Consider the following 12,697-nt stretch of genomic DNA (forward strand, 5'->3'; position numbering starts at 1 on the left):
GTAACAGACAAAACATGCTCAAAAATAAATAGTGACATACCGATACAGATATAAACATAATTATTACTACTTGTTAAAATCTACTAAGCATATCAACATGACATTATCTAAAAGATAAGTCAAGGTACCCGCCTCCAATGTAGATAGAGCTAACCAACCTCTATGTCGAAGTACTCGTCCTGAATCAAAATCCTTTAATAAATCGTACGGTTTAGCTCAGTTTTATTATAAACAAAATAGCTAAACCAAAAATCCTTATTTACCAGGAACCCTAATCCTTCCATTATATCTCGGTTAGCCATATAAAACGAGTCTAATCCGAACTTAGATTAGATCCATCATTTAACCGTAATTATCTATTCCTCCAATCACCTATTTAAATGACCACACTACCCCATAATAACACGTTCTAAAACAAATTCTAATACTCACCTAAAACCAATGCTTCAGCAGCTGATCCAATCTTGAAGAACTCATTGTCGGAACTTGCCGATTGCAGCTATTGTGATCGTTGAAAAGCTAATCAAATATCCTACAACGGAAAAGAGAATCAAACCTCTAATAACCTAATACGAAACATGTCTTACCCCTAAACCCTGTCCACCGATTTCCTTACCTCCACAACACGCACTTTGGCTTCCTCTCCAGGAATCGCAGACTTGGCCCCAGCAACCTTCGCCACCTTTGGGTTCACTGAACTACTGCAATGGCCAGAATCCAGTAGAAGGGTCACTGCTGCTAGGGTCCTGCAACTAAAGATGCCGGTAGAACCACCTCAGGGGTCAACGATCGGCCAGAAGAAAACAACGAGGAGAGATTGACAGTAATACCTCACCACCAGCGCACAAGACGAGGAAGTAGCAGATCACAATCAACTCCAACCAAACCAGGGTTGGGACCCTCCCCTTTTGGCCGAAGATCGCCTCTTGCAAAGGTGGTGCCTCTGATCGGAAAGACGAGAAATGGGTCGGTCGTGGTTCGGGGCTAGGGCACAGCGTGGCTGGAGTAGCACAGTCCGGTGTGCCAAGTTATGGCGGCAGGGATCAAGTTTAGGGCGCAAGTGGAATCGGAAGAGGAAGATCGTAGACTTACCCTCAAATAGCTGCGACACCGGGTCGACGATTCGTCGATGTCGATGCCAATGGACGGCGATCGGCATGAAGGGGACCGAGAGAGATGGTCAGCAGAGCTCCATTTTGGTGTTGAACGTCGCACGATCGCGAGAAAGGCAGGAAGCCTCAGGTTGTACTCGTGGCTCAGGTTCAGCAGCGACGGCTCAGCTTCACAGAGGAGAAGAGGAAGAAGAGATTGGGAGGGGAAGAGACGGCATGAGGGAGCGGAAGAGATGGGTTCGGCGATGAAGAGGAAGAGAAGAGGGGAGAAGAAGGATCGGGAGGTGAGGGGTTCAGGTGAGAAACGGAGGAAAAGAAAAGAAAAAGAAAATGAAAAAAGAAAAATAAAAATAAAATTTTTCCTCGTTTAAACGAGTAATTTAAACAGACTTTTCACTAGTCCCATAATTTACCTCTTTTAAATTCGTCATACGAGTTCCAAAAAATTTCTAGAAAATTTCTAAAAATTCCCTTATGGTTATACGCTTTTTTTCGATATTTTACACCACAACCATGGGAAGGCGCTGGACGCTGATGAGAGAATAGTGATACGTGCAAGCCTGCGACTCTACTAGCCCGAGGCAGCCTGTGATTTGACAGTAGGTGCTTGCAGCATGTGCACCTGTGTCTGCGCTTTTGCAAGTGCAAGTGTGCGACAGACGACAGTGGAGGTAGACAACGGTGATTCGATGAAGTTTGTCGAAGACTTGAAGTGATCTCAAGCGGTGGGAAATAAGGTTTAGGCGTTTACCTTTACATTTAATGTAGCGAAAGTTGAAATCTCAACCGTTGGATATCTAGTTTTAAATATTGATTGATTTTTTTGTCAAGCCCGCGAACTAACTCGAGCCCGCCATGGATTGGCCCGCCTGGACCCGGGACCCGTGCGGGCTGACCCATTTAGGCCCGCCAGATGATAGGTTGATAAATTTTCAACCCAATCCACTTAAATTATTTGACAGAATGGATAAATCCGACGGGCTCAACCCAAATTGACAGTTCTATTGGCAATTGACACATGGTTTCTCAGCTGGGAGATGATTATTTCAGTTGTCTTTTTACAATACAACTCCACTAAAGGAAGAAACTACAGGTAAATAATGCAGTGATGATGATTCAGATGCATTTTTTTTTTTGCCTTTCCTTGCCTATTGTTGAGGCACCGGAAAAGATCTCAGGGAACAAATGGTTACTCTTAGCTACCACTATATGGACTGTGTTCTTCTCAGAGGTCGATGCACCGTTTTCTTCTAAGTTACTGGTACTAGATTTTCCACAAGCTGCAAGAGTTCAAAACATAAGCTACTTATGAAGCAGTTAGCTATTCAAAATGAGTAACTAATTCACAAATAATCATGTAATTAGCTTAAATGAAATTTTATATATGACATAAAAATCATGATCTCGATTGTGAGAAGAATAGAATAAGATGTACAAGCTAGAGAATTGAAGATGTATCAAAGATTCCTTTTTGATACATTTGAGTTGAGAGGAAAATTTGACATGCATTTCGTTTCTGAGAGAATTACAATTCATTAATCTATAGGTGCCAAAATAACTAGCTATTCCATATATAGGGGATTGACTAAGTACATATAAGACTAGGTTAATTAAACCCATTATCTAAAAGGGAGGGTTTAATCGTGTGTGCAACTTGTACTTAAAGTGGCATGGTCTTATCAAAGAGAAGTTCCTTAATATCATTAAAAAATATGTATAGGTAGATTACGGCTACTATTATTTCAGGCGTATATGGCAGTTTGATATAACCCAGAAATACAAAGATTTTGATAGAAGGGAAAGAATCTTGAGGAAGACGCATTGAGACCACCAGAATTGTAGTCTGAATAAGAATGATCTCTATACCAACATGATGACATCTAGATACACAAATAAACTAAATGTAAGTAGTAGAGTTCTTCACAAGTACAGGACGTGATTTAAGATAATGCAAAATAAATCATATGTAACTAGTACTAAAAGTAAAATCCAAAATCAGATTAGGCACATATACTTAGAAGAAAAATGATATGCTCAAGGAATGAATCTCAATGAAATGTTCAAGGATAGACATATAAAACGATGGAGTCTATAAAAAGTGAAATGGTGAATCATGAATTTATGTGTCTATCCTTAGCATTTCATTAAGATTTTTCCTTGAGTGTATCATAACTCTACTCAGAAATAGAATCTCTTATATTGACCCTAACTCTAATAAGGTATTCACTACAAAAAATAAAGGATTTCGGGACAAAATTGGGGACGAATTTTAAAAAAAAAATTCGTTGTAAAAATTTTTGCGACAAAATTTGGGACGAAAATTTTTTCGTCCCAAAATGGTTGATGCCAACTTTTGGAACGAATTATGGATTGTTGCAAATTTGGGGACGAAAAAAATTTTCGTCCCCAAATTCGTTGCAAAAAAGTATACAAATTTGCAACGAAAACTTTTTTTGTTGCAAACTTAGGAACAAATTTAGGGACGAATTTACATAAATTTTCCGCCAAAATTATCATGATTTTTGCAACAAATTTGGGGACGAATTCGGTGACAAATTATATTTTGTTGCCAAGTTTGTCCCTAATATTGCAACGAATTTGGGGACAAATTCGGTGACAAAATTTTTTTTGTTGCCATCTTTGTTCCTAATTTTGCAACGAATAATAAATTTGTTGCAAAACTGGCAACGAATTTGGCAACAAAAACTTGCCAAATTCTTTGCACTTAAGATAAATTTTCGTCCCAGAATTCGTCCCAAATTCTGGGACGAAATTTGGGACGAAATTTGTGGATTCGTCCCAGATTCTGGGACGAATTTTGGGACGAATTTTGTGGATTCGTCCCAAAATCTGGGACGAATTCTGGGACGAAAATAATTTTGTCCCAAATTACGATAGAATTGGGACAAATAATTTTCGTTGCCAAATTCGTCCCTATTTCAAATAATTTTTTCCAGCTTCAATTTCTTTCTACAATACAATCCAAATACATACAAACCAAATTCAAATAACAAATAATATGCATTCAACACATCCTAATTTAACATTCAACACATCCAAATTTAACATTTAACACATCGATCAACTCATAATTCAAGAAATATAAAGATTTCAACAAAGTTTACAATATCCATCTTGTTCAAGCTACTAGAAAATATGATACAAAGTTCAACAACCCAATGTTTTATAAGTCCATCCATCCAACAACACTAAGAATACATATAGTCATCTTCATGTGCCACAAAATCTTTGATCCCCATCAAATCTCCTTTGCCTACATAACAACAAACAAATAAACTAGATCATGTCTAACAAGAAAGATTGTAAATATTATACGATATGGCCATGTAAAAAGAATAATTAGAAACAAAACATAAATGTGAAATTCCTTAAACATTCTAATAAAAGCCCTAATTCTAATAAAAGTCATATTTACCAACGATATGAATCATCCATGTCATAACAACGGTAAATAAAATTATAAGAATTATTTTGAAGCTAAGTACATGTATCGTAACTACGATACAACCTAATATAATTGGCACATCATATAGAGAGAAAGAGAGAGAGATATTGTGAAGTATGGTATTAGGGTTTAAATTTTCTCACTTAGTTAACTTTATTTTTCATTTTAATTTGCTGAATTTATAGTTTTGTCTTTGGTTGATATTTAATGTAAACTAAAGGATGTTTAAAATAATTGTTCATTTCATTGTGTTAACTAGTTGACAATTTCATATGAATAACTTTAGGACATTTTTAACAACTCTTTACAAAATATTAAGGTAGGAGGATGCATCGTTATCTAGTAAAGAATTTTAGAATAGTGTAATGTAATTCTAGATGAAATATAGAACTTTTATGTATCTATATAGTTTTGAGACTGTACATAGATCAAATTCAGAACTTTTATGCATCATTATCATTGAAGACAAAACAAGAAAGAGCAACTTATCAAAAAGAAGGAACACAATGAAACAACTATTTAAAGCTAATTTTAACATAATTATTTAAAGTTAACTTTATATAATTAAACAACTATAACATAATTATTTAAAGCTAACTTTATATATAGATCGGTCAATGCATATTAAAGAACTTAGGAATACCGAAAAGAGGTGAACAAATACAGCTGTCTTCAACTACACTGAGATCACACCAACTTGAGACCTGCACAAACAACATTATCAAATCAGGAAAAAAATAAAGTCAGAGTATTAGAGACTTCATTCATATTGCCTAGTTATGCTTTAATTTTGTTACTGGTACACAACTAAGAATCATATAGATTAGTCTACGTCAAAGATAAGTCATCTCATACATTGACAGCGGAACAGTGCAAGAAGACAACAGACTTAACCTACAAATGGCAGAGTTGAAAAGTTAAAAAACCATTGATTAATGTGTAAAGCAGTAAACATAAGAAAAAAAAAATCATCATACATTATTAAAATTATCAAAAATCATCACCGCCATCATCGTTATCATCGTAGGCATCATCATCGTCATCATTGGGAGGATTCTGACTTTGAGCGGAGCTCAACTGAAGGTGTTGCATGATTAATTCTTGTTGTCGGCGCATGTCTCTAATATCTTTCTCCAAATTAGCCCGTTCTAGGTCTCTTTGCACCCTTTCTTGGTCTCTTTGCGAAATTTTTTCCTTCAGATGGCTAACCTCATCAGTCAAGGTATTTATTTGGGTCGTAAGTGCTGATGTGGAGGAAGAAGTTCCAACTAATCTTTGGGTTCTACTCAAGGAACCCATCCCCAATATCCTTCCCCCTTTTGGTCCTCCACTGGCCTCTAACCATAAACTCAAATTATTGCCAACAGACTCCTCAGACCCCTGACTATCGATACCAGCTTGTGAGCATGTTTGGGCTAGCTCCAGTTGATCATATTTTTCCTGTTTTGTAAAACACATACGATATTGATTAGATATAATAGAAACACATATAATGTTAAGACAATAATGGTAGGTAACTAATTAAATTTAAACCATATATTAAGGTAAAATAAAAATTAATTCCAACCTTGACTGCTTTTGCTCTCGCCCCACTCCATGTGTTATCTTTTTTTTTAAAAGTGCGAGTGAAAGCATCAATGAAAGAAGGCTCCTTCCCTGTCTCCTTGGTCTAAAAAAACATTATTTCAAATAACGAAATAATTTGATATATATTAAAAATTTGTGAAAGAGTGAAACTATTACCATTCTCCGTCTATGCTCATCTATGTTAATAGAGCCTCCCGCATATATAGCACTTGAGTCACCAGAATTGTGAGATTGATTCATTCTATTCAGGTCACTCCTTTGTTTACTTTCCTCCGTTGCCCAAAATAGAGTGATCCTCTCCCAATTTTCTTCAGTGATGAAGTTTGGCTTTTTCCGCCGACTCTTTGCGTGACTTAATACATGTCTAATGTGATCACCACATTTCTTTTTAAATATTCTTCGTATCTCCATTTCGTCATTCGGGTCCCAATTATTTAAGCGCTGAAATAGAAATTTATATTATTATATAATCACTGTAAAATTGAAGTAAAGTCATGAAAATATACTTTGAACTCGCTCCACCAAAGTTGTTTTGTGGCTGGTGGAGTGCTTGAATATGTCAAAGAATCCCCTCCCCAATGGTTGTTCACGATTCTATTTATATCTCGAACAACTTGTACCGGATTTTCAAAGCTGCATTAAATTACAAAATAACGATGTTATATAATTAAGATAGGTCTAACAAATAAAATATTTTATAGTACTTACGAATCACCGATGGGGACTAAAGGGGCTCTATCATTCCTAAACTCAGCAAATGAGTTTCTTGCTGAGTCAGGAGGATCTGAGTGGACAGGTAACTGTTCTGGGTAAGGTACTTGTGGCGGCGAATATGAAACCGGTGCAGAAGGTACATGAGATGGCCCCGGCTGATGAAGGGGTGACATAGGTACACTGGCAGGGGAATATGATGCCGGTGGAGAAGACACATGGGATGGGCCTGCCTGAGTAGGGGGTGGATTAGGTTCACTGGCAGGTGATGGATGTGTCTGGTCCTGTGGTCGCCGTCTACGTCCACCACGTCGAAATATATGCTGGAAATTTCAACAATTTAATAAAGTTAATTACAGATCTAATACATAACAAAGGATAATTAAAAACTTACCATTTTTATGTAAAGATTATGGAAAAGGATGGAGGGAAAATTTATGAAATGTGACCTCTGATGACCTGTAGGAATAAATACAATGTGTTAACAGATAAAGTAAATCAAATTATAAAAGAGACAGTATATACAATAAAATATGGGAAATTTCTTTAAATAAGCTAACAAAACTTACCCATCATCAAAAATCAAAGTCATCATTGTCATTATCATCCTCATCCTCCTCTTCCTCTTCCTCTTCCTCTTCCTCTTCCTCATCATCATCAATTTCACTTCTATCTACGTTGATTACTACACCGTTGGGATCTCGTAAAGTTGGAATAATATATTCCTTAGTCTGAAAGGTGTTTGAAACTTCCTCTTGTTGATATGCAATGTTTTCCCAACGTGCCTGAATTTTTTTTCGTGCTTTAGTTTTACAAACAGCCCACCAATCAATCTTATCGCGTTTCAAACTCGGATATGAAGAATAGAATACTTGAATTGCTTGTTGTGCCAACACAAATGGTTCATATCTCTTATAAAATCTCTTATGATTTATTTCAACTAAATTATAATGTGGATGCACTTTCATCCCTCTAACAGGGTCAAACCAGCGGCACATAAATAATATAACTTGCATTTGTTGTCCTGGGTATTCTACTTCTATAATTTCATCCAACAAACCATAAAAAGCATTACTTGGACCTCCTTCATTGGATGACGATACGCACACCCCACTATTCATGGTATTCTTGCCCATTCCATAGTCTTGAGTATGAAAATTATATCCATTTATGAAATATGCTGGCCAAGTGCGTACGCATGAATTTGGACCCCATGACAGATGGATTAGCCATTCTTGCTCAAGGTGAGCTTGATTAGCTTGAACCTAAGGTCAAAACACAAATTGTTAAAAGTATGCATATGTATCAACAAAATATAGATTTTTTACTTACATATGATTTGAACCATGCAGCAAATTCTTCTTCACAAAATCGATCGAACTCTTGTGTCGATAATTCAGAATATAAGTTGGTAAATATCCTACTCAAAAAATCATATTGTTACACAAACAATTGAAAAAATAAAAAAATAAAAAATATATATATACTTACTCGTAATATGATGATACTTCTGGACAATTTAGTAAAATATATGTTTGGGCTGCCCGCCATTCTTTACCAGTTAAGTATCTTTGTTTACATGGTCCACTTGGTCGACCAAGGTAGTTAAAAATTGAAAATGAGGTAACATTTGGATCAATAGGACCCTCATCATTTCTGCCCGCTCTTCGCCTTTTGCATTGAACATGAGGTTCAAAATAATATGATGCAAAAGTGGTGACTTCCTCCACAATGTATGCATTAACAATAGAGGCTTCAACTCGTGCTTTATTTTTCACCTTTTTCTTCAAATGATATAAGAATCTGTTGAAGATATATAAAATTATATTAAATATATATATATAAATAATCCAGGAGTAGAAATATTTTTTTTTCATTCAAACATTTGAATTATACAAATAAGACACTCTACCTTTCAAATGGATACATCCACCGAAAATGAACGGGTCCTCCAACTTTGGCCTCATATGGCAAGTGAACCAAAAGATGCTCCATGGAGTCAAAAAAAGAGGGTGGAAATATTCTTTCCAAATTGCACAAAATGATTGGAATATCTCTCTCTAACTTCTCCATGTGTGAACGTTTCAAAACTGTTGAGCAAATATCATGTAGGAAAATACTTAACTCCGTAATCGCTCCCCATACAAATTGTGGTAAGAGTTCCTTAAAAGCAATAGGAATCAGTCTTTGCATTATGATATGACAATCATGACTTTTCATACCAATTAACTTCCATTCTTTCATATCAACACATCTTCCAAGATTAGAGACATACCCATCTGAAAATTTCAAAGATTTCAACCATTCACATAGGACACGTCTTTGATCCTTATTTAATGTATAAATTGCCTTTGGCTTTGGTCCTCTACTATTTTCATCGACATCAAGAGTGGGTCTTTTACATATGAGTCGCATATCTTTTCTTGCATTGAGATTGTCTTTTGTTTTTCCGGTGATATCCATCACAGTATTTATTAGATTATCAAAAACATTCTTCTCAATATGCATTACATCGAGATTATGATGTATCAAATGACTAAACCAATACGGTAAATCCCAAAATATACTTCGTTTAGTCCATTTATGTGTACTCCCATATTCATAATTTGTACCATATGGTTGTTCAATAACAGAGGAAAGTGATGCACTCTGTACCAAATATCTTGACCAGTCAATCTCAATGGCGGAAGTGTTCTTTCGATCCTATTTTTAGTGAATTCATCTTTATTCTTTCTGAACTTATGATTTGTTGGTAAGAATTGCCTATGACAATCAAAATAACTTGGTTTCTTTCCGTGTTTCAATCTGAATGACTTTGATCTCTCCATACATATTGGGCATCCCAAGATCCCAGCAGTACTCCAACCTGATAGCATACCATAAGCTGGAAAGTCATTTATGGTCCAAAGAAGAGCAGCCTTCAGTATAAACATCTGGTTAGAATGAACATCGTATGTAGGAACACCTTCATCCCATAGTTGTTTAAGTTCTGCTATCAGAGGTTGCATATAAATATCTATTAACTTTTTTGGATTTTGCGGACCTGGTACAACCAATGTTAAAAACATATAAGGTGTTTTCATGCACATCCCAGGTGGAAGATTATACGGCGTTAAGATAACTGGCCAACAAGAATAATTTCTTCCTGATTTATCAAACGGAGCAAATCCATCAGCACAGAGACATAATCTAATATTTCTAGTCTCCTTTGCAAAATCTGGATATGTTCTATCAAAATTTTTCCAAGCATCTGCATCTGATGGATGACACATTAAACCCTCTTCTGTTTGATGAGTTGCATGCCAAGTCATGTGTTCCGCAGTTGCCTTTGATGCATACAATCTTTGTAACCTAGGAGTTAAAGGTAAATAAAACAACTGGCTGTGTGCTTTACGTCGTTGTTGACTCCTGGTTGTCTTATACCTATCTTGATTACAGAATTTACAAACCTCTACTTCTGCATCATCTCCCCAATATAACATACAACCATCTCTGCAAACATCAATTCTTTCAACTGGAAGACCTAAATCTTTCACCAATTTTTTCATACTGTAAAAATCAAGAGGCAAACTGTGATCACGTGGCAATGTATCGTCAAACGCTTGAACAACATCATTAAAACAATCTTGCGACATATTATGATCTGCCTTTATATTTAATAATCTGGATGTGAGAGATAATTGAGTCTGACTGTCACAACCAGAATATAATGGTTCATTTACAGCACTCAATACTTCTTGAAAATTGTAATATATTTCATCCAGACCTGGTACATCAGGCTCCTCCAACGGCAATGTATTAGTGGCAAACATTTGTTCACTTGTTGGAGGAAAACTAGAACTTGCACCAAGCGTCTCGGGAATATAATTCTGACAACTTGCATCAATTACCATCCTCTGATATGGATTGAATTGTTCATAATAACTCTGATCCCCACTAGCAGAGGCTTGAAAATTTCGTCCATAATCCTCATCAGATATGAACGGTTCGCCATGACTTGTCCAATTATAATAATTCGGAGTAAAACCAAATCTACAAAGATGTTCTTCAACTTTATCGGTGGGTAAAAATTTCCCATTGTGACATTTTCTACACGCGCACCTTATCTTCTTGCCATCCATATGCATAACTTGAGTAGATGCAAAATTTAAAAATTGCCTCAGTCCAGTGATAAACTCAGGAGTTAACCCCTGACGATTAGGCAAATTTTTGTTATACATCCAACTTCGCTCATTCTGCATTTTACCTGAATTCAACTGTTTAGTTAAACATTATTAAAAGTTACTATAGATAAATCTTATCATTGAAGACAAAACAAAAAACAAAAGCTAATTAAAAAGACGGAACGCAATTAATCAACTATAATAAAATTATTTAAAGCTAACTTTATATACAAAGTAAATGCATAATAATGAACTTAAGAATACCGAAAAGAAGTCAACAAATACAGGTCTTCAACTACACTAAGATCACGCCAAAATGAGACCTGCACAAAAGAACATTATCAATTCAGACAGTAATTTTTGAATATTAACTTAAACAACTGATAAAATGGTGCACGGCGACAGGCATAAACAGTCCAGCCAACTGCCAAAATGGTGCACAGCGGCAGCCATACGCCGTCCAGCCATCGCCTGGCAGCGGGCAGCCACACGCCGGCCAGGCAGCGGACTGCCGGAGGCCAGGCCGCGCCTGCCCGCGGCCAGGCCGCGCCTGCCCGCGGCCAGCCCGCGCCGGCAGGGAGTCCCGCGACGGCGAGAGAGAGAGATCCGAGAGCGTTTTGCTTACCAAACGAAAACCTTCCACCGCCGATCGTCGTAGATCACGCCGTCGTCGGTCGGAGATGTGGCCGAAACCTGGAAATCGCAGATGGGAAGAAGGGGGAACGGGGGAGAGAGAGGAAAGAAAAGAGAGAAGGGGGGGAAATACATTATTACGTCCCTATTGTTTCTAAGTTTTCCCACTTATGTCCCTAAAATGTTTTCGTTCCCATTTATATCCCTCATAAATCATTTTCGTTCCCACTTATGTCCCTGCCGTTAATTTGTCTGTGAATATGAGACGGAATCGGCACGTGATCTGCACGTGTTTATAAGGAGAAGAAAGGGTGTGACTTCACGTCGGCCGCGCCGCGCCAAGAGCCGAGCCGCACAGTGGGGTCTTTCGCGAGCAGGCCAGCGATGAGGTGCCTCGCCGGCGAGGAGGTGGCGTCTGCAGGCGGGAAGGAGAGCGACTGCTTGACGATGTTTCGGAGGGTCCGCTGGTTGGTGGACCCGGCGAAGGGGGTGTGCCCGTAGAGGAGGATGCCGTAGTCCCACCAGTTGACGGCGCTGCAGTGGGGCTGGCCTGCGGCGACCTCCGACGCGACGTACTCGTGGGTTCCCATGAAGGAGCACGACCAGGCATCGATGGGCTCCGCCACGAAGCGCTAGGGTTCGGTTTTTGCGGCCGAGTGGGGCGGCGACCGACGCGAGAGGAAGGGGAGGCAAGAGGGTTCAGCGGGGAGGCACTCTTCGTGTTCAACGGCGGAGTGATCCCTGTACGCAGCGGCGGAGGTGGTGATGGGCTCGAGGGTGGGGGCTGAGGTGGACTCAAGGGAGAGGTCGAAGTCGGAGAGCATGATGTGGCCATCGGAGCGGATGAGGATGTTCTCCGACTTCAGGTCGCGGTAGACGATGCCCAGCATGTGAAGATACTCCAGCACGAGCAGCACCTCCACCATGTAGAACCTACGACATCGCGATCAACCACCGCTCACTTATAAACACGTGCAGAGAACGTGCCGATTCCGTCTCATATTCACGGACAAGTTAACGGCAGG

At 38.3% G+C, this 12,697-nt stretch overlaps 1 pseudogene; it reads right to left on the reverse strand.

Annotated features, from left to right (window-relative positions):
* Positions 1-11,965: 11,965 nt before the first annotated feature.
* On the reverse strand, positions 11,966-12,673 carry LOC122050246 (annotated as a pseudogene).
* Between the last annotated feature and the right edge of the window lie 24 nt (positions 12,674-12,697).

The sequence above is a fragment of the Zingiber officinale genome, chromosome 3A, assembly GCF_018446385.1.
Source record: "Zingiber officinale cultivar Zhangliang chromosome 3A, Zo_v1.1, whole genome shotgun sequence".
Classification (NCBI taxonomy): domain Eukaryota; kingdom Viridiplantae; phylum Streptophyta; class Magnoliopsida; order Zingiberales; family Zingiberaceae; genus Zingiber; species Zingiber officinale.